The sequence below is a fragment of the Schistocerca americana genome, chromosome 4, assembly GCF_021461395.2.
Source record: "Schistocerca americana isolate TAMUIC-IGC-003095 chromosome 4, iqSchAmer2.1, whole genome shotgun sequence".
NCBI lineage: Eukaryota > Metazoa > Arthropoda > Insecta > Orthoptera > Acrididae > Schistocerca > Schistocerca americana.
The window spans coordinates 816,303,466-816,327,772 of NC_060122.1; the positions used below are offsets into that span (position 1 = coordinate 816,303,466).

Sequence of the window (24,307 nt, forward strand, 5' to 3'; positions counted from 1 at the left end):
CCGTCCACTCGCCGCGACGTTCTCAAGACACTGTGCGCTGTTGTCCGACTTGCTGAACACATCCATATAGTCACTCGTCTTCTGTGAGCAGATGAACATATGGATTAAACAGTTTCTGAACATTGCATTAAGAACAATCGTTATACAGCGCGGACACCATAAATTGCGCACCTCAACACCAGCCTTCAAATTAGCAACACCAATCTTGAATGGGCGCGTGTGACCCCAGTTCTTTTTGTGCCCTAGAGCAAAACAAAACCAAACCAAATTAATCTTCAAATTATGCAACGGCTCTTGAAAGTATTGATGGGGATTTCTTAAATGCAAAAGACACATCTTCTGTGGGATCACATACGCCACCATGCTGCACCAAGCCTTACGTGAAGAAATGAAAAACTGAGGATCTAAGAGGTCTGATTCCGCTCTCATTTCACTGGGGAACCACCGGGAGAGGTGAACACACTAAACTTCGTCTTGACGGCTTAACTCGTGCACAACAGTGAATGTCGCGATACAAATGCGGGTTCTTTCTGATAATGTTTCGACACGAAAATCTCTTAACTTCCACTTGCAGCCTTGAATTTTCGTCGAAATTTGTTCTAGCCTTCCCTTCTTCCAATCAATCCCTTGAGGTGTTCTAACTCTTTCCGACTAGTTACGGGGCTTATTCGCCCAGAGCCCATTTCGCGCAATTTTGCGTTAAGGTTTGAACTGCACGCTTTGCTGGATGTTTTGTGCTGTTTTATCGTGAGCATCTTTTGTTTTGCATTCAGCTAGTCACTAAATATACGTCAGCCTCTCTCATGAACTCAAACGTAACGACACAGTGAAGAACTTGGAACAGAGCACGAGAGAGATGCGCGTGGGCAGACAGGTAACAGCAACCGGTGGAACATCGAGATCACCGTTTACGGCTTTTTCTGCGATGGGCAGTTCTCCTGTTCATCAGCTAACGTCAATTCCGGGTCAGTTTTATAAATATTTTCCGGAACAGTTCTATTTTGCGCAGCCTGTATATGCCGAACGCACAGTTCTAACCCAGAGATTTGTAGAATACAATAGTTGAGATGTCACTTGTATGAACAAAAACCAGAAGTGCAAATCACTTTGATGTAAGTGTACCGGTTAACAGAAACATGAAGAGAATTTGCTATGCATAAAAATCTGAAATTGTACAACCTATTCTTTCTAAACAAATCGTCAGTAGAAGGTAGGTAATACTGGAATCCGGAAAATCGTTATAACAGTCGCAAAAGGCTTCCAAAGAATAATAAATTCTTGTCTTTTTTTATATACGCTGTATTGCCTTGAAAATGTAACTAAGTAATAATAATAATAATAATAATAATAATAATAATAATATTGTATGTATACTGACGGAAAAAAATCGCAACACCAAAAAATATTTAATGTAGAGTGATGAAATTTCGGAAACGGATTTGTCTGGGTAACATATTGAAGTGATTGACGTACGTTGCTTACTAAACTGGTGTAACCTCTAGAATGTTGAATACAAGCACGCTAACGTGCATGCATTGTGTTGAACTGGAGCCGAATGTCAGTTTGTGGGATGGAGTTCAATGCCTGCTTGCCATGTGGTTGCTCAAGAGAGGGACAGTTAATGCCGGTTGCGGGTGACACTGGAGTTGTCGTCCGATTGGAGACATATCTGATGACCGAACAGCTCAAGACAACATGTCGACACACTGTAGAGCTTGTTGGGTTACAACAGTTTGTGGGCGAGCGTTATCCTGTTGGAAAACACCCTTTGTACTGCTGTTCACGAATGGCAGCACCGGAGGTTACATTAATAGATTACCGTACAAATTTGCAGTGAGGGTGCGTGGGATAAGCACGAGAATGCTCCTGCTGTCATACAAAATCGCACCCAACCAGTAACTGCAAGTGTAGGTCTACATCTACATTTATACTCCGCAAGCCACCCAACGGTGTGTGGCGGAGGGCACTTTACGTGCCACTGTCATTACCTCCCTTTCCTATTCCAGTCGCGTATGGTTCGCGGGAAGAACGACTGTCTGAAAGCCTCCGTGCGCGCTCTAATCTCTCTAATTTTACATTCGTGATCTCCTCGGGAGGTATAAGTAGGGGGAAGCAATATATTCGAAACCTCATCCAGAAATGCACCCTCTCGAAACCTGGACAGCACGCTACACCGCGATGCAGAGCGCCTCTCTTGCAGAGTCTGCCACTTGAGTTTGTTAAACATCTCCGTAACGCTATCACGGTTACCAAATAACCCTGTGACGAAACGCGCCGCTCTTCTTTGGATCTTCTCTATCTCCTCCGTCAACCCGATCTGGTACGGATCCCACACTGATGAACAATACTCAATTATAGGTCGAACGAGTGTTTTGTAAGCCACCACCTTTGTTGATGGACTACATTATCTAAGGACTCTCCCAATGAATATCAACCTGGTACCCGCCTTACCAACAATTAATTTTACATGATCATTCCACTTCAAATCGTTCCGCACGCATACTCTCAGATATTTTACAGAAGTACCTGCTACCAGTGTTTTTTCCGCTATCATATAATCATACAATAAAAGATCCTTCTTTCTATGTATTCGCAATACATTACATTTGTCTATGATAAGGGTCAGTTGCCACTCCCTGCACCAAGTGCCTATCCGCTGCAGATCTTCCTGCATTTCGCTGCAATTTTCTAATGCTGCAACTTCTCTGTATACTACAGCATCATCCGCGAAAAGCCAGTGAATGTAGCTCGCAGACAAGCTGGTTCAATGCCCTCGTATGGCCTCCTCCTGACCAATACACGCGGCCACCACTGGCACCGAGGCAGAACCAGCTTTCATCAGGAAACACAACAGACATACACCCTGCTCGCCAATGAGCTCTCGCTTGACACCACTGAAGTCGCAAATGGTGGCGGTTTGGGGTCGATGGAATGCACACTACAAGGCGTCTGGCTCGGAGCTGTCCTTGAAGTAACCTACTTGTAACAGTTTGTACTGTCATGCCAACTGCTGCTGAAATTGCTGCTGCAGATGCAGTGCGAAGCGCCAAAGTCATACGCCGAACACGGTGGTCTTCCCACTCTGCAGTGCCACGTGACACTCCGTAGCCACGTCTCCCTGCCACCGTACCTTCCCGAGACCACCGCTGGCAGCAGTCATGTACAGTGGCTACATGTCTGTCAAGTTTTTCTGCAGCATCGCAGAAAGACATGCAGTTTCTCGCAGCCTATCGCACGGCCTAGTTCAAACTCGGCGAGGTTTCGATAATAGCGTCTTTGTCGCCTTAATGCCGTTCCTGACCAACATCGGCCCACCACGCCCAGTATCAAAGGTAACTAACGCTCACGACCGTTACACCGCGTGTTTAAGGCAAACCTGATTTGCATCCTCATAGAGGCGCTACTTATACGGCTGGCGCGAAATTTGAACAGACATCATCTTTCAGATGTAGAAAGACGCCTACCAACTTTCGTTTATGCCGCAAAACCCCTGCTTGGTGTTGTGATTTTTTCCCCCGTCAGTGTATATTATTCTGTCACACATTTCGTCTCCGTATCATTATAGCTCACAATGGAAGAACTAACTGTTTCTGTCCAGAAACAGTGTAAATTTTTTTTCTGTATTTATACTTTTAGCTCACTGTAAAGCGAGCTTTACAAGTTCAAGGTACTGTGTTTTACCTTTCGGGACTAGTTTTCTTGCTCAAAAGGGTCTCAGCAGGTAAGGATCACCTTCAGCAGATCTAATGAAAATGTGTTCACGATAAAATTCTCAGCGGGAAAAGCTGCGATTTGTTTAGAAAGTCATTTTGTACACACGGCTTACTGTGCTTATACGAGGGTCACTCCAAAACAAATGCACACTATTTTTTTAAAAAATCCATATTTTATTCTACATGTTTCATAGTTTTACAGTGTGTAGACACATTCTTTAGGAACAATATTTTCATTTCTCCACATAATTTCCGTCCCTCTCAATTGCCCTACGCCATCTTGGAACCAGCGCCTGTAAACCCGCACGATAAAATTCTGGACCAACCTGTTGGAGCCACTGTCTGGCAGCGTGCACAAGGGAGTCATCATCTTCAAACCTTGTTCCACGAAGAAAGTCTTTCAGTTTCCCAAAGAGATGATAGTCACATGGAGCCAGATCAGGACTGTAAGGCGGGTGTTTCAGTGTTGTCCATCCGAGTTTTGTGATCGCTTCCATGGTTTTTTTACTGACATGTGGCCGTGCATTGTTGCGCAACAGCAAAACATCCTGCTTTTGCCGATGTGGTCGAACACGACTCAGTCGAGCTTGAAGTTTCTTCAGTGTCGTCACATATGCATCAGAATTTATGGTGGTTCCACTTGGCATGATGTCCACAAGCAAGAGTCCTTCGGAATCGAAAAACACCGTAGCCGTAACTTTTCCAGCAGAAGGTGTGGTTTTGATTTATTTTTTTTCTTGGGTGAATTTGCATGATGCCACTCCATTGATTGCCTCTTCGTCTCTGGTGAAAAATGATGGAGTCATGTTTCATCACCTGTCACAATTCTTCCAAGGAATTCATCTCCATTCTCGTACTGTTGCAAAAGTTCGCTGCATACCGTTTTTCTTGTTTCTTTGTGAGCCACTGTCAACATCCTGGGAACGCACCTGGCACAAACTTTTTATAACGCCAACACTTTCAGTATTCTGCAAACACTTCCTTTCCGTATCCCAACGATTCGTTCACTGTGATGCATCTGTCAGCAGCCGCCAATTCGTTAACTCTCTGCACATTGTCTGGAGTGTGTGCAGTACGAGGTCTGCCGCTGCGAGGACAATCCTCAATATTGCCCGCTTTCATCACGTAACCTGCTTGCCCACCGACTAACTGTACTGCGATCGACAGCAGCATCTCCAAACACTTTTTTCAACCTCTTGTGGATGTTTCCCACTCCCTCGATTTCACAGCACAGGAATTCTATGACAGCACGTTGCTTCTGACGAACGTCAAGTGTAGCAGCCATCTTGAATACATGCTGTGGCGGGGCCACTCACGGGAACAGGTAGAACTACGTTTGAAAACAAGCGGGAAGGATGTATCTACACACTGCAAACCTTTCACACATGCAGAATGAAAACTGTACTTTTACGAAAATAGTGTGCGTTTCTTTTGGAGTGACCGTCGTATTATTAACCGTCGTATTATTGCAACCAGATTTGATCAACATCGATTATCTTCAAGGCATTTAAAAGAACACATTGACTGTGTATCATATAATTTCATGATTACGAATATACGATAATTAAGATTTTGGGTGCCTATTTGTTAAAGCTCTATAATTTCGACCTTTCATGAATTTTCTGAATGAGCGCCCCCACGACACAAATCAGTACTTCATTTGTTTCTCCCAGTCACCTGAGAACAGTACGTCGCGAGTTTTTTCGATCTACTTAGTAGCCGGGTAGGTTTTGTACGATGATGATTAAATTATGGGACCGCTTATGTGCAACTGGACATCAGTTTGAGTGACTCTGTACAAAAATAGAAACACCAAGAAAAACTTGTGCGACATACACGGAAGTTGTTAGACGTTCTTCTGCATCTGAAAGATGATGCCTACTCCAGTTTCGCGCCAGATGCACAAGAGTGGCGCTAGTAGGGCCACTGTGAGGATGAAAATCAGGTTTGCTTTAAACACACGCTGCAACGCTAGCGAGCGTTAGTTGGCTTTTATATCGAACGAGGTTAGCTGATGTTAGTCAAGAACGTCTTTAAGGCGACAAAGACGATATTACGAACGCCTCACTGAGAATGAACGAGGTCGTGCAATAGGTCTACGAGAAGCTCGATGTTCTTTCTGCGATACTGCAGACAGACTTGGCAAGAATGTAGCCAATGTGCATAATTGTCGCAGCGGTGGTCACGGCTGCTATCTCTCTCTCTCTCTGTTTACAAACATGACAAGCCAAAAGAAACGCGTGCTGCTGAAGCGATTACAGCACGCGTCCGGGATATCCACTTTTCGGGCTTACAAGGGGAGGCCGCCAATTGTGAAATTCAGATTCGATTCATACTGCGCATAATAAAAGCTCATGGCCAGAGGAGTAATGTGGCAAAGCACCAAGATGCACTTCTCAGCCGTTGTCGAGAAAATCGACAGTTAAAAGAAATCGTTGCGGTGAAATACTCTCTACGACTAATAGTTTCCTGCAGCGTCGTGGCGCAGCGGTAAGCGCTCGGGTTCGTAATCCGAAGGTCGCCGGATCGAATCTCGCGCCATGCAACCTTTATTTTTAGTATTTGTTTTTTGTAATTCATATATATACTACTAATGAATTGCTTACGCATGTTGGTGAAGGCGGATCGCTCTCCAATTGTACCGCCTCCATTTTTCCGTTTTTTTAACAGGGTGTACCAAAGCTCTCCCGTCCGCACTGATTTTCGACGATGTTATATGTTGCGCTAGGGACGGCACCTACCTTCTTTCGAAGTTAGCAGGCAACTACGCTGTTATGCGGCGGCTCGTTTCGGCCCATTCAACATCTGCCCTTCAAGTGTAACGAGCGAGTAACGGAGTTTATATTTCATGCCTGCCACAGCGAATTTGTGTTCGTGGGGTCTCTATTCTAATTCGAACGTTTGACTTACGCCATACGTATTCGTTTCGGAATATCGTTTCTACGTCTTCCGTTAACTATACGTGCTTAACATTATGAAGACAATTAATAACATTTGTGAAATACAACTTTGTTTGCGGAAAACATAATGATGTTCGAAGTCGCCAGTGTTTCCACGACAAACGACTTTCAACAACTTATTATATGCATAATTGTTGCAACTGATTGCCGGGAATTATATATATATATATATATATATATATATATATATATATATATGTGTGTGTGTGTGGGTGTGGGTGTGTGGGTGTACACATTTGAATTACAAAAAACAAATACTAAAAAAAAGGGTTGCATGGAGCGAGATTCGATCCGGCGATCTTCGGATTACAAACCCGAGCGCTTACCGCTGCGCCACGACGCTGCTCAAAATTTTTAATCGTAGAGAGTATTTCACCGCAACGGTTTATTTTAACTGTCTATTTTCTCGACAACGGCTGAGAAGTGCATCTTGGTGCTTTGCCACGTTACACCTCTGGCCATGAGCTTTTATTATGCGCAGTATGAATCGAATCTGAATTTCACAATTGGCGGCCTCCCCTTGTTAGAAAATTTCTGATTCACAGCGTCAGCCGAGAACTGCTAAGCGTACATCGAGAACCGGGGGCTCAAGGAGGCAACAGTTTTGTTTGTGTAAGTAATGAATCTGGGAAGAAGGCGTCATTCTTCGTGCAGCCGCTAGAGCAACAGCATTGGACCGCTCACGCAGAAGATGCCACGATTTTACATGAGAAGAAGGCGTACGTGTCATACAGTCCATAAAGCAGTAGATAAAAATGGTTCAAATGGCTCTGAGCACTATGGGACTTAACATCTATGGTCATCAGTCCCCTAGAACTTAGAACTACTTAAACCTAACTAACCTAAGGACATCACACAACACCCAGCCATCACGAGGCAGAGAAAATCCCCGACCCCGCCGGGAATCGAACCCGGGAACCCGGGCGTGGGAAGCGAGAACGCTACCGCACGACCACGAGATGCGGGCCAAAGCAGTAGATAATATTGCTATTAATATCTTCAACTATGTAGGTGCACAAGTCGTCCTGCATGGTCCAACAGTTTTCTATGGTAGAGTTCTGAACTTAACTATTACCAACAATGATACCCTGCACCAAGGTAACGGATGGGTAACCGTAGCCCTCGTCCGTGGACCTAAAGTCGATAAAGTTCCAGGGTTAGAAAGTTTCAACAGTCGTCACGTCATCGCTTATCGGACATTTCACATCGCAGAGGTCTACAATAGAAATGTGGGTAAACCATATTACCTGTCGATAATGCCTTTCGTTCTGAGGACCAGGAATCATCGTAAAATAAATGAATCCGAATCTGTGTCAGTGTGGCTTAAAGTAGGTGAAATTGCAAAAAAATTAAACTCGTCAGTGACCTTACCCATTATTATAGAAATTAAATAAAGTCTTTCCTTTCCCTTACTCCCATCAAAAAGAATATATCAAGTAAAAAAATAATTTACAAAGCTATTGCATCAGCCACATGGGAGATACTCTGTGTGAGCGTTGACCTTGGTCGTTACGTGACCGCTTATCTCTCTCTGTTCCTATCACTGGAAAGCTCATGACGACTTGTGTGGTAGTGACTACTTGCCGCTCTTCCTGTCTCTCCACCAGCATCATTCATATGGGTGCTTGCCCAGATGGGCTCTTAGCGAGGGTGACTGGGATGCTTCCACCTCCGCTACCACTACTGAATCTCTGTTGCATGGCAACATCAATGAGGTGATCCAGACCGTCACTACTATCATTGTTGCCGCAGCTGAACTTGCTCCCTGCAGAAGTAAGTATCTTTGTGGTCGCCGGAAATCATTGTGGCCATCAGAGACCGTAGGTGGTCCCTCAAACGTCATAAATGCCACGCGTCCCTGGAGCACATCACTGCCTTCAAACAGTTCTCTGCCCAGGTCCATCTATTCGTCAAACGATGGAAGCAAGAGTGTTGCGAACAATAAGTCTTTACCACTGGGACATGAACCTCTCCTTCCCAGTTTTGGACAGAGCTCAGATACCGCACTCCGGAAGGCCATGTAGCACTACCGAGATCGTCGTGTCCGGCGTATGCCTCTGGCGCATCGTACAGCATCTGCAGCAGCAATCCGAGCAGCAGCTGGCACCACTGTGGTACAACGAACTGTTACAAATCGGTTACTTCAAGGACAGTTCCGAGCGAGACGCTCTATAACGTGCAATCCACTGCACCAAACCACCACCATTTGCGACTTTTAGTATTTAAAGCGAGAGCGCATTCGAAGTGTCCGCGTGCTGGGTTCTTTGGACCTACGCCTGGAGTTACGATCTGGTGTGCGATTTCGTATCACAGCAGAAGCACTCTCCTGGTTATCACAGGCACCCTGATTGCAAATTTGCACGTCAGTCTCGTGATCCGAGCTGCTGTGCTGCCATTCATGAACAGCACTCCAGGGGGCGTTTTCCAGCAGGATAACGCTCGCCCACAATCGCTGTTGTCACCCAACACATTCTAGACAGTGTCGACACGTTACCCTGGCCAGCTCGATCACCAGATGTCTTCAGTCGACCGCATATGCGACGCCACCCGACGACAACTCAAGCGTCATGCACAACCGCCATCAACCGTCCCTGTATTGACCGACCAAGTTCAATAGGCACGGAACTCCATCCCACAAAGTAACATCCGGCACCTGTACAACACAATGCATGCACGTCTGTGTGCTTGCATTCAGTAGTCTGGCGGTTACACTGGTTACTAATTTACCAGCATTTACAGTTGCATCGTAAAGGTAGTCACTTAAATACGTTACGCAGACACATGTATTCCCGAAATTTCATTACTACACATTAGTCATTTTTTTGGGTGTTGTGACTATTTCCGTCAGCGTCTATAATCACGCGTACTTCTAAAGGACCACGAATGTGCTGTGAATATATATATATATATATAATGTGTGTGTGTGTGTGTGTGTGTGTGTGTGTGTGTGTGTGTGTGTTTCGTAACGTCCTTCGGATCTTCGGTCTTGCCTAACGCTCAGCGGTAGAGCAATGAGGTTGTTCTTTCTTATGTATCGCTATCAAAACATTGATGAACTGAACTCGCGACTTGTGCGAGATATTTACTTCACCAGATGTCGTAATTAAATCGTTTATAATCGATGGTTTATCAGTTGCTATTTAAATATTAATGACAAGTTCAAATTAGTTGCAGAGAAACCTAATTCCCTATAGACTGGATGTAATCTCAAATTCACAATAAGTCGTAACAGTGTTATTAATATTAACGTCAAGGATTTTCTATATAAGCGCAGAGCGCTTCAGTCAAATAATGTCGCAGCACGTTATCTCTATAAATAATATTGTAAAACTTGAATGATAAATGCGTGAATTGACACGATATGCTAGTTTATTACACAATATTAGTCACTTCCTGACGGAGCCGTGAGGAAGAAGCTCTCCCAGTTGTTGGGGGGAATTATAAATTATATGCTTCGTAACTATCGCCAAGTTCCATAGTCCATTAGTTATTACGAATGAAACTGTCTATCTGTGTTCATTTCCTGAATAGTGTTAACTTCAGGTTATCTAATTAAAAGTCACTTCTGTCTAATATATGCAAGTCCTCTATCTGAATTCTAAATAACGTAATATTCGAAGTCAAAGTATCGTTTCACTGCGTCATAGTAGATAGCAATAATCAATTCAGAAAAAAACAATCTAATTACGCCTACATATACGAGCATTCAAAAGTATGACCTGCTTCGGCTAACTCTCGTAACGTAGTGACAATGGATTGAATTATCCTTAGCCAAAAGAGTGCTCACACGGAGTATTGTTTGGGAACGTTGGTTCTACATTGCGAATTTTAATTATAATGGTTTTGCGATTTACTATGATTTTGAATTTTGAGTTTGAATTTACTGGAATCCTATCTTTCTTTCGTATGTTAATAAATTACTAAGTATTAGATTCCTGATTCAAATATTGGTTAATATCTAAATAATAGTGTTAACTGGAAATTTGGTTGCTTGTTCATTTTTCTTGGAATTTGGAACTTGTTTTGGGGAAATCTTTGGGAATTTTGGAGCTAATTTTCGATTTTCATTTCTCGTCCGAGGAAGTGGCATTACAGTGTGTGTGTGTGTGTGTGTGTGTGTGTGTGTGTGTGTGTGTGTGTGTGTGTATATCGTATTTCAGGAGCGGAGATCGGGAGCCGAGCCGACCCGCGCGCTCACCACACTGTGGCTGGACCGGGCTGAGCCACAGAGTAACAGATCTTTGTCTGTGGCTGAGCAGAGCAGCCGTCGTTAATCTGGCTCGCGGATTCAGGCCTAGTATATATGGCTCGCCTCTCTGTCTAGCGGGCTGGGTCTTAGCACCCTTAGTGATGCGAGCTGTTCTCTGTAGGACTAAAAAAAAGAGACTTTCAAAACAACTATCGTTACCGCCATTCTGAAACGAACCCTGCGCTGAATGGCGGTTCGGGGAGGAGGGTTTGGTGCTCTGTTCCTATTTCAGCTGGCAACATATGAAAAAACTTGTGGACCAGCGGCCATTTGTATAGCCATTCGAAAATGTCTCTCACTCTAGCTATGTTACAATATATTAAGCAAGCTTTTAAAGAGAAACCGGAGCTGGCACCCAGGCAAATTGTGCGAATCGATTAATCACTTTGCAAAAGATTTTAACTGCGCTGAAGTTAATGCTCAGCTAATGGCACCATTTGTATGTGCGCCGTTCGGATTTACGTGTGGGAGAAAAAAAAACGCTTTTCAAATGGTTCAAACGGCTCTCAGCAATACATCTACATGGATACTCTGCGAATAACATTTATGTGCCTGGCAGAGGGTTCATCGAACCACCTTCACAATTCTCTATTATTCCAATCTCGTATTGCGCGCTGGAAGAATGAACACCTACATCTTTCCGTACGAGCTCTGATTTCCCTTACTTTATCGTGGCGATCGCTCCTCCCTATGTAAGTCGGCGTCAAAAAAATATTTTCGCATTCGGAGGAGAAAGTTGCTGATTGGAATTTCGTGAGAACACCCCGTCGCTACCAAAAACGCCTTTCCTTTAATGATTTCCAGCACAAATCCTGTATCATTTCAGTGACAATCTCTCCCATATTTCGCGATAATACAAAACGTACTGTCTTTCTTTGAACTAATTCGAAGTATTCCGTCAGTCCTATCTGGTAAGGATCCCACACCGCGCAGCAGTATTCTAAAAGAGGACGGACAAGCGTAGTGTAGGCAGTCTCCTTAGTAGGTCTGTTACACTTTCTAAGTGTCCTGCCAATGAAACGTAGTATTTGGTTAGCTTTCCACCCACAACATTTTCTGTGTGTTCCTTCCAATTTAAATTGTTCGTAATTACCTAGGTATTTATTTGAAATTTACGGCTTTTAGATTTGACTGATTTATCGTGTAACCGAAGTTTATCGAGTTCCTTTTAGCACTCATGTGGATGACCTCACACTTTTCGTTATTTAGGGTCAACTGCCACTTTGCGCGCCATTTAGATATCTTTTCTAAATCGTTTTGCAGTTTGTTTTGATCTAATGACTTTATTAGTCGATAAACGACAGGGTCATCTGCAAACAACCGAAGACGGCTGCTCAGATTGTCTCCCAAATTGTTTATATAGATAAGGAACAGCAAATGGCCTATAACACTACCTTGTGGAACGCCAGAAATCACTTCGGTTTTACTTGATGACTTTCCGTCAGTTACTACAAACTGTGACCCCTCTGACAGCAAATCGCAAATCCAGTCATATAACAGAGATGATATTCCATAAGCACGCAATTTTACTACTAGCCGCATGTGTGGTACAGTGTCAAAAGCCTTCTGGAAATCCAGAAATATGGAATCGATCTGAAATCCCTTGTCAATAGCACTCAGAGCTTCATCTCAATAAAGAGCTAGTATGGAGCTAATGCATCAGCGTACTCCGAAAGGAACCTAATTGGTAAACAGTCTGGACCAGAAGACTTGCTTTTATTAATTGATTTGAGTTGCTTCACTACTCAGAGGACATTTACTTCTACGTTACTGATGTTGGCAGCTGTTGTCGATTCGAATTCTGGAATTTTTACTTCGTCGTCTTTTGTGAAGGCATTTCGGAAGGCTGTGTTTAGTAATTCTGCTTTGGCAGCACTGTCTTCGTTAGTATCTCCATTGCTATCGCGCAGAGGAGGCATTGATCGTTTCTTGCCGCTAACATGCTTCACATACGACCAGAATCTCTTCGGATTTTCTGCCAGGTTTCGAGAGAAAGTTTCGTTGTGGAAATTATTATAGGCGTCTCGCATTGAACTCCGTGCTAAGTTTCGAGGTTCTGTTTAGCACGATATCCCTCGAGACTGCTTGCATAATGGCCACAGGTGGACAAACGCCGGTTGACCTGCTCAATTTGTGAGGCTCTTTCAGTTGAATAAATCATCCAATTTTTCTGAAATTGTTATCATTTGTTCGTCTGTACATCCGCATCACATCTACAGATTTCCGTCCCATTTGGATAATTCCTTCGTGGTGCGTCATTTTCTTTGTCTTAGTTTGAATCAAAACATATTTTGTAACTCTCACGCATGACATTTTTGATTCTATAAGAGTGAAGTCACAAGTCGTCGTAATAGGGGAAGGGTGGCTGAGCTACGGTTACTCGCACGTATCGGAGAGTCGCGAGGTCTTGTCTGACAGCTAAAGCATCTCTTCAGACGTCAATGTATTTTCGTTTTTGAGAAATGGTACAGTAGTAACACAGATGGGCAAGATACTGGAGTCCAAGTCCATCAGATACGTTCCGATTTGAGCTGGATGTTGATAATAGACAAGCACTATGTAAAGTTTGTATGTGAAACTTTCTGCAGATTACGACTGCGTGCGGGGCCGGGACTCGAACCCGGTACCTCGCCTCTCGTGGTACTTGCTCTTACCGGCTGAGCTAGCCAGGCGCGACTCACGACCCGCCCTCAGAGTACTGCTCGCGCCAGTCCTCTGTCCTATCTCTAAACCAGCGCACACTCCGGTGCAGAATGAAAGACTCATTGTGTAAAGTCTTCGTCTGTTATTCAAATTTCACTATCGTCTCTGACGTCCAATGAAGCTGAATACTTTTAATTCTCTACGAAATTCGTCAAGCATATCCAAGGAAGGTGTGGATTTAGTTATATAATATTATGGGGAATATATTACAACATAAACATAGTTAAATCTCACACCATCCTCCCAAATGCGAGTCCAGTGTCTTTATGACTGCACCATAGGTTCACTGACTTAAAACGATCGAGCGAGAACGATATGCCGTGAAGTTTCCACAGGTCATTGCACTGAAGTAAGACGTAAGTATTAGCACTGCCGCCAGCACCTTCGCATTCATAGCGATTTACTGTGGCCAATTAACTTTCATAATCTCATGCTTTCATTTGTCTCATGTGAAAACGAGGAATGGACAAAGAAATATGTCACTGCTTGGCAGATTAAAACTGTGAGCTGGAACTTGAACCTGGGACCTCTCTCTGTTGCAGGCGAATGCTGTATCGACTGTGTAACCCAAGCAGGACTCGGCGACCAATTCTCACAGCTTTACTTCCGCCAGTTCCTCATCTACCGTCCAAACTTGATAGCTCTCCACCCTACCTTGCGGACTAGCATTCCTGGAAGAAAGGTCCCAGTTTCAAGTCCCGACCCCGTACACAGCATAGACCTGCCAGGAAAATTCATATCAGCGCACACTCCACTGCAGAGTGAAAATTCATTCTGGGCACAAATATGAAAATGGAAAAACAGGAGTATATGCATCGAAATTTGCTTGCGTTAAGTGTATGGATCGGCGGTGAAGATGAGCTCGAAACTGACTGCTTATATTGACCATCTACACAAACAGTAACATGGTGATTACTTGCGTTCCACTGTAATGACTAATTTTCTCCGCGGTAGGCCGTAAAGTCTGACACTGATAACTAACCTTACTGCAAATTGACTGTTAGGAACTGGCTCTCTTATCGTAGGAAAAGTTCTGCCATTTGATCAGGAGTTAACTAGCAGGTTGTCGCTGGATGCTTTAGTGGCTAAGTACCATATTACAAATCCGAAAGATCCCGAGTTCGATTTTCAGTTCGGATTCTCTTCTATTGATGGCAATGATTTTAATATGAAGAATGTGAAATATGGAAGTTGCACCGTGGCTCCGAGTCCACGTCAGACTGTAGTCCCCCACATACTGTAACTGGCTGGGGAAGTCAGTTCAGAGGCCGTAAGAAGATGACGGCACACCACCTCCAACACGACTGTGCCTACCATCAGTACAACATTGCGGTGTTCAGCTAACTTTCGGTTTGGTGACAGTTTTATCTCTGTACTAGTTACTGGGAACTGTAACAACACGAATTTCTGGCGGGTTCACTACACGAGAGAAATAAGCTACGAGATATGATGCTCCAGACGCGTATGTAGGAGTCGATACATATGGCTATGGAGGGAAGAGAGAGAACAATAGCGGCAAGCGTACTGATTACATTTCTGAAGACAGCACAACAAAATTAGAAATTCAACGCTGCCTTTCGTCCTTGTGGACAGAAAATTTACGCTACTCTCTTCTCTTCTCTGAAAGACAAAATTGTCAACACGTAAACTGACTATATTATTGGGATTCACGATCATTAATCATAGCTCGGGCGCTACAAATTGTAGTGCTTTCGTACACGCAAATGTGTTCTCAAATACACTGTCGGAAGAAAGTTACAACGCCAAAAAATAATTAATGTAGAGCAATGAAATATAGAAAATACATTTGTATAGGTAACATATTTAAGTTATTAACATTGTAAGATCACAGAGTAACGTAAGCGCGGGTAAGTCATTGGAAGCTACAGCCGTCACCGGTACAACCACCAGAAAGCTGAATGCAAGCATGCAAATGTGCATGCTTCGTGCTGTACAGGTACCGAATGTCTGTCTGTGGGACGGAGGTCCACGCCTGTCGCACTTGGTCGGCCAAGGCAGGGACCGATAATGCTGTTTGCGGGTGACGCTGTAGTTGCTGTCCGATGATGTCCCATATGTGCTCGACTGGAGACACATCTGATGATCGAACAGGCCAAGGCAACACGTCGACACACTGTAGAGCACGATGGATTACAACTGCGGCTGTGTGCGTGCGTTATCCTGTCTGAAAACATGCCCTGGAATGATGTTCATGAATGGCAGCACAAGAAGTCCAATCACCAGACTGGCGTACAGTTCTGCAGTTAGCGTGCATGGGACAACCACGACAGTGCTGCTGCTGCTGCTGCTGTCATACGAAATTGCACCACAGTTCTAACTCAAGGTGTAGGTCCAAATGTGTGTAGCACGCAGCCAGGCTGATTGTAGGCCATCAACTGACCTCCACCTAACCAACACACGGCCATGACTGGCACCAAGGTAGAACGAGCTCTCATCAAAAAACAGAACAAAAGTCCATTCTGTCCTCCAAAGAGCTCTCGCTTGACGCCACTAAAGTGGCAAATGGCGGTGGTTTGGGGGACAGTGGAATGCACGCTACAGGGCGTCTGGCTCGGAGCTGTCCTTGAATTAATCGATTTGTAACAGTTCGTTCTGTCATCGTGATGCCAGTTGCTGCTAAAATTGCTGCTTCAAATGCAGTACGATGCGCCAGAGACATACATCGAACACGGTGGTCTTCCCTGTCGGTACTGCCACGTGACACTCCAGTTCCCGGTCTCCTTGCGACCGCACATTCTCGAGGTCACCGCTACCAGCAATCATGAACAGTGCCTACATTCCTGCAAAGCGTCTCTGCAATATCGTCGAAGGAACATCCAGCTTCTCGTAACCCTATTACACGACCTCGTTCAAACTCTGTGAGTTTCTGGTAATTGCGTCTTTGTCTTCTTAAAGGCATTCTTAACTAACATCAACTCACCACCTCCAGTCTCAAAGGTAACTAACACTCACGCCCCTTACGGCGTGTATTTAAAGCAAAATCTAATTTGTTTGCCCCCCGGGCGGTACATACCGCCACTCTTATGCGACTGGCGTGAAGCTTGAGTAGATTTCCGCACAACTTGTTGGTGATGTGATTTTTTTCTGTTGGTGTACATACACAGAAGAGCCAAAGAAACTGGTACACCTGCCTGCGAGCACGCAGAAGTGCAGCAGCACGAGGCATGGTCTCGACTAATGTCTGAAGTAGTGCTGGAAAGAACTGACACCATGAATCCTGCAGGGTTGTCCATAAATCCGTAAGAATACGGCGGGGTCGAGATCTCTCTTGAACAGCACGTTGCAAGGCATCCCAGATATGCTCAATAATGTTCATGTATAGGGGGCATGGAGGCCAGAAGAAGTGTTTAAACTCAGAAGAGTGTCCTGGAGCCACTGTGTAACGTTGTTGACGTGTGGGGTGTCGCATTGTCCTCCTGGAATTGCCCAAGTCCATCGGAATGCACAATGGACATGAATGGATGCAAGTGATCACACAAGATGCTTACCTACAGGTCACCTGTCAGAGTCGGATCTAGACGTATCAGAGGTCGCATGTCACTCCAACTGCACACACCCCACACCATTACAGAGCCTCCATCAGCATGAACAGTCTCCTGCTGAGATGCAGGGTCCACGAATTCATGAGGTTGTCTCCATACCCGTACACATCCATCCGCTCGATACAATTTGAAACGAGACTCGTCCGACCAGGCAACACGTTTCCAGTCATCAACAGTCCAATGTCAGTGTTGACGGGCCAAAGTGAGGCGTAAAGCTTTGTGTTGTGGAGTCATCAAGAGTACACGAGTGGGCATTCGGCCCCGAAAACCCATGTTGATGATGATATGTTGAATGGTTCGAACGCTGACACTTGTTGATGGCCCCGCACTGAATCCACCCATTCCTGGACACTGTCATGCTGTCTAAGCGCGGTCAGCTGGCTGAATAGCGTCTAGTTAGCCCTGATGACCAAACTTTTTGGTGGCCATTCTTCATGGCATGCTCCATGTGCAGGTGAATGTAGAGTGGGAAGTGGTCACTGGAATGAAAGTCGTCAATGACATCCCACTGAACAGAGTCCGTGAGGGCTGGAGAGCAGAAAGAAAGGTCGATGGTTGAGAATGATCAAGTAGCAGCACAGAGATGAGTACGAATATCTGTGTTGAGGATGCACAGCTCCTGAGACGTCAGGATCAGCAATTTGCGGACGGGATGCACTTCAGTCACGTTGACAGATTCTCTTCAGCCGTCGTAGGTCCCGTTCTTGCAGCGATGTCGCAGATTTGATGTTTTACCGGATTCCTGATATTCACGGTACACTCGTGAAATGGTCGTACAGGGAAACTCCAACTTCATCGTTTCCTCGCAGATGTTGTGTCGCATCGCTCGTGCGCCGACTATAACACCACGTTGAGACTCACTTAAATCTTGGTAACCTGCCATTCGCTTGTTGTGTTATATAGGCGTTGCCGACCGCAGCTCCGTATTGTGCCTGTTTACATATCTCTGTATTTGAATACGCATGGCTATACCAGTTTGTTTGGCGCTTCAGTGTACAAGGCAGACTGACTGGGCGTGAGCTCACACGAAGCGCCGGCTTTTCAGGGGCGGCACGGCGCAGCCAGGCAGTGACGGTGCTGTATTCGGAAGCCTGGCGAAGAAAGTGGATACAAACATCCGTCTGGCACTTCCTGCTTCAAATGCCGGACTTTCACATTCGTCCGACTATTACTGCGGCTTCACGCAACAGACGGCGGGCGGTAAAAATCCTGAAGGGGCGACACTTATGGATGCAGAAAGCAAAACGGCACTACAGCCGAGTTTCGCAGGGGGAGGGAGCCATTACCGTGGTCCTCGACGTTACATAACGGAAGATGAAAAGTTAGTTTTAATATAGCCAGCTACGAAGCACCTGGCTATACTTGTATGTGCTGTTGTTGATGCGAGAGTTCCTGCTGAGCTAAGACTGACATCATTCACGATAACATATGGCATCATGAGTTCATTAATCTGTTCAAGACCGTGACAGCGTTGTGCTGCACATATGGTCAGTAAACTACCTCGGCATATGCCGTTGTTAATCCAGCATTCGCGTAACCAACGGACCGGTTTAAATGGCAGAAATACGCTGAACACAAGGTGAATAGACCTACTGTCAGCTGGACCTACGTCATAAACAACACCGGGGGTCGCGGCAAAAGTTTAGATCTTGTTGACGGAACCTCTGACAATCGACGATCCCGCGGGATATGAAGGAAAGTTAAAGTTGTCCAGTCAAAGAAGGTATCATTAGAGGTGAAACACATCGGGGATTAGGACAAGTATAGGGGAGGAATTAAGCTGTTTCTTTTTCTGACGAAACATGCTGGCATTTCGCTTTAAGCAGAATAAGGGATGCATAAACAACTAGATCGCTGCAGTTATTAGCGCCAGCCGGAGTGGCCGAGCGGTTCTAGACGCTACACTCTGGAACCGCGCGACCGCTACGGTCGCAGGTTCGAATCCTGCCGCGGGCATGGATGTGTGTGATGTCCTTAGGTTAGTTAGGTTTAAGTAGTTCTAAGCTCTAGGGGACTGATGACCTCAAAAGTTAAGTTCCATAGTGCTCAGAGCCATTTGAACCGAGTTATTAGCACAAGGCTACCTGTTTCCAGCCGATATATGCGACAGTCTTCAGATCCACTGATAGAAGAGAAGAAACGAAAATTATCATCAGAAAAGGTCGGTGGGTTAAATTAGCCATAAAACTGCATGAAGAACATACTGTACAATAGTTACTGCAGCCAAGTCGGTGTCACCTAATCACCACTTGGCATGCTGAACGGTGTTCAAATGATGGAGGTTAGTATCGTAACCATGCGTTGTCCGCATAGAAACGCGCAGGTATGAGTAACTTACGATCCCAATGACGACTTCCAAATGAGAATTCCTTACTGCAGTGCCAGGTGAGTGGCTGTTTCTCCCGGCAACAGGGCTGACGCTGGAGATACAACCGGAGACGTGGCGCGGGCACTTTCTGCTGGCTGAAATGAAGTTCTAAGGCGTCGCGCCTTTTGGTAACAGAAGCTTTTTGTTGTAACTAGGCTACGTAATGTGTCCTCTACATTTTTCATTGAATTTATGTTGTTAATAGCAATATCGTCTCTTCTTGTTTCATCTGTACGTTTTTCAGAGGCTATTCTGTTGTTGCTTATTTTAAGGAACTTACTTTGTATTGTCATCGTTAAATACCGTGAGCTTTTGTTTGCCGGTTGATCTTTTAGTTCGGCTGTTTTTCCACTTTTCGAATTTCTCGTACGTATTTTCAGTAGGTACGCTCAAACATGCGCGCCACAATGCCGGCAGCGCACCGTTACTGTTAACGGGCGAAGTACTGTACTGTACAGTGTTCAGTATGGCAAAGGGTGAACATACAAGTGTGTCAAGTGGCTGCGGTAACTGGGTAACGCTTTAATCCATTGACTTTGTCTGATAAATTTCGTTTTATCTGTTTAATCAATAGCCTTGAACAGGACAGTTGATAACATATCCGTATAACGATATTTTTCACAAAACAATATAGGCTACCTTTGTTTCCCCAGTATATCGATATCGAAATAGCAATATCGAATGTCGATATTTTTATTTCGCATAATTTTTTTTCGCAGTTTTCAGGAAATATTTGAAACTGTTCTTTTGAAATTACAGAAGAACATAATTTTACTTTCACTGTGTGAAGCAGTCTTACTACTTTTTCAACTTTCATCACGATCAGTCTTTCCCCTAGACTATGTGAACTACCCGTCAGTGTAAATGGCACACAGCAGTAGTCCGAATGCGCTGCAGGATGGCGGTGTGGATAAAACAACAAGATTTCCGTTATTTACTCACGTCGCAATATGCTGTTGAGGGATTGAAACGCCCCCTTGAAAAGAAACTGAGTTTAATATTTCTCAATGAATACCTCTGAAACGGCAACACACACAGAAGAGTATCAAATAGAAGTTTAATGGTATATAGTGTACCTTATAACCTAGATTTCTCGAAAAAGTTATTGTTTCAAAATCCCTTCCCTCACCCCCACTACCTTTTTTCATTTCAACATTTGACTAAAATGCTAAACATATAGCATCCTTAAATGCACCTAGTACAAAGTTTCGCTACATTAACTTTGCTACACATAAAGTCCTGTTCATTTTTTCTGTACGACTAATAGTTTGGGAGTAGCAAGCGAGAGAATACGAAAATCTTTTGTTTTGATGGCCAATACAGAAGTGCGGGTTGCATAACACGACGGCGGTCGGCGCAGCTGAATCACGTGGTTTATGACTGAGTTTGGTATTAACAGTGCTATACGTTTTGCTATTAGTCAAATGTCGAAATGACAAACAAAATAGTGGATTTTTCGACAAATATGGATGTACCGTTGTAAGGACCAATGAAACCGACAGAAATCTAATTTGATGTTTTTTTTTTTATATTTGTTGTCGTTTCAACGGTATTCATTCAGAAATGTTAAACTCAGATTTATTTACAGGGTGTTTCACTCACTTAATTGGCGTATGGGCATGTATAAAAGAATGTGCTCTTATTTTGCTCTGTATTACAACATATCCAAAGCTGATCAAAGTGAAGCGCATCTACGGTAGGTCCACTTGTCAGTTGGTAAGAATGCCGCCAACAAAAGGCGGGCATGATCGAGTCCCGATATGGGTGACGATATTAATCAGTCAGCAAGTATCATTACTCGTACAGGCTACAATAGTTTGCCGCAGTGATTAACGGGCTACAATAGTTTGCCGCAGTGATTAAGACGTATTGTTAAAGTATCCTCGTCCAGCTGTCTCTAGACTGACTGCCCAGCTCAACTCACTCCTCATGAACAGTGCTAGTACTTCTATACTGAAACGTCTCTTGTAAAATATGTATTATCATTTTTTTTATTCTCACGATGAAATAATTAAACTGAAAGAGAACCGTGTCATATGATATGTGTATAACGTCAATGACTGGATAATGAGTATTGGCTGCGATTCAAAGAATGTGTGTACGAGAAATATTAAAAACATTTTCAAACCCCATTCAATTGTTTTTGTAAAACTGAAGATTCGGAAGCGAGACCTTCCTCTTCTTGTAATACGCTTCAGATGTTTCTTCGAGCTATGTGTGAGTGAGCTTTGTGATTTACCTTCTTTACTGAATAATAATTTTCATACTGACAGTAAATGTCTCCGTATGTCCATCTTTATACAGATGGTTGACGGACCTCGGCTGTTTCTCTGTATGTCCATCTTTATACAGATGGTTGACGGACCTCGGCTGTTAAGTACAGAATGTCGAATCAAAACACCTTTCATCCGTCTAAATTTCTAAATTGTTATTAGTTTCGGCGATATATTACGCCATCTTCAGGCCCCCTGCAGGTATGAAGATTACCACCTCTAGTCCAGTCAAAATAGGGTCAGCATGCACTGACTGGTATCCGTAGATTTTTTACACGGCGTTCGCTTCCATCATAGTTTCTTAAATAGCTGCTATTCAGTCACATTCCAGACGTTTTGTGACTCATCAGTCACTACTTATTTTCTTTCTTGACAGCCACTGAACTGACGCTCTTCCCGCGACACGAGCGCCCATGAGTGTGCCGATAACCTGAAATATCACATTTTATTGCAGAAATAATTGTGTCAGATATTTTGCTGTGTGTACGAAGCAAAGACGTTACTCCCTGCATAAGAAAAGCTATCACCAACATTACATTATCGATGATTTTTTAACTCTGTTGCTCAATGTAAGATTAATGACTCCGGTTTTGTTTTGTTCTTGCTCAAATATAGACGAAGAGAATTTCTAACTGTGAATATTAGATATTACAACTCGATAGTAAAAGTTCTATTCAATGAAGATATAAACGAGTGTTTACCCCTGGTAAATAATTACGAGAGACTCGAATATAAATATAACTCTTTCAAGTCATTCTAATTATTACAGGAAGTTTCGGCTACACTACGTCGTCGTGGAGTTTGAGAGACGCTGGGGAGATTGGGGAACGAAGTTGCAAATAAACAAGGCGACTTTCTACAGACTCGAGAGCACGCAGCAAGAAATCTGCCACAGCTCTCTCTCTCTCTCTCTCTCTCTCTCTCTCTCTCTCTCACACACACACACACAGACGCGCGCATACATGCTACTCTAGTCTATAAAACCATAAAATACAATAAAAAGAAGAATATAAACTGATTGACTAAGAGAGTGTTTCAGTGTATCTCATGGGCGCAACCCGAGTAGTGTCCTCAGACACAACGTGGTTATTGTAACTTGAGAGAAAAATAGGATGATGCTCAGAGAAACGGTCTCCGCTTCTTTTAATCAACTCTGTGTCTTGTGCAGATAATTTCAAGCTTTATATTGTAAGAGCCCTCTCTGATACAGGCGAAAATGACGTACTGGAAGCTGGTCGAGCGTGACTTTCGTCGTGGGAACTGGTGGTTGTGGCCTTGAAAAGTATATTTGAGAGAGAGAGAGAGAGAGAGAGAGAGAGAGAGAGAGAGAGAGAGAGAGAGAATACCGACTCTTGATTAACGAACAATTTCCGAAAAACTATGCGAGATCTGATGTCCGCAACAGGGCTGTTAAGTGTCACTTCGCAAAAGAATTCTCACTGTCGTGTATCGGGCCGTTGCCACAGCACACTGGAAACGTTACTCACCTGCCACCGTTTCTTACCACCCAAAACCGCAATTACATTCTAAGCGTTCACGATGAGCTGTTAAGTGTGACTGTCGGTCCCTGCCGTTTTCAAAAAATATTCCATTCTGTAAGGAAGCTTGTCTTCAGCCGATAGAGTCGTCTCAGATCAAACACTGGTAATTATGTCGCTGAAGAATCGCATAAAATATAATCATTCAAAACATTTTTTTTTAAACTAAAGCAGTCTCGGTTGCATAAATATCGTTTTAATGACGCATCACAGACTGAGAGAAAATAGTAGAGCTATTGTGCTGTGGAACAAACATACATCCAGATCGAGCTAACCGGGGCATGTGTCTCCGATACGGTCATGACGTCAGGCGCGATGGTGCAACGATAGAACCACACTTACAGAACTGCACACATTTTGCTACTCTAAACATACTGTAATGAAAGAGAAGACGTCGACCATGGAACTAAGTAAGTGCGGTCCTGTAGCTGCACCACTCTAACTGCCGTCATCTACATCGATATTCTGCAAATCACGCTTGCTCCCTATGTAGGCTGGCGTCAACAAAATATTTTCGTATTCGGACGAGAAAGTTGGTGACTGAAATTTCGTGAGAAGATTCCGCCGCAACGAAAACGCCTTTGTTTCAATGATGTCCACCGCAAATCCTGTATCATGTACCTAACATTCTCTCCCCTATTTCTCAGTAATACAAAACGTGCTGCTACTCTCTGAACTTTCTCGCTGTACTCCGTTAATCCTATCTGGTAACGATCCCACAAAGCGCAACAGTACTCCAAAAAAGAGGACGGACAAGCGTAGTGTAGGCAGTCTCCTTAGGACGTCTGTTACATTTTCTAACTGTTCTGCCAATTTAACGCAGTCTTTGGCGCGCCTTCCACAGAACTTTTCTGTGTGTTCTTTCCAATTTAAGTTGTTAGTAATTGTAATTTTTAGATATTTACTAGGATTTACGGCCTTTAGATTAGACTGATTGATC

General features: G+C 44.0%; 1 protein-coding gene across 1 annotated transcript in view; it reads right to left on the reverse strand.

Annotated features, from left to right (window-relative positions):
* Positions 1–24,307, reverse strand: part of LOC124613228 (leishmanolysin-like peptidase) — a 555,464-nt gene that overhangs the window by 208,534 nt on the left and 322,623 nt on the right. The window lies entirely within an intron of this gene.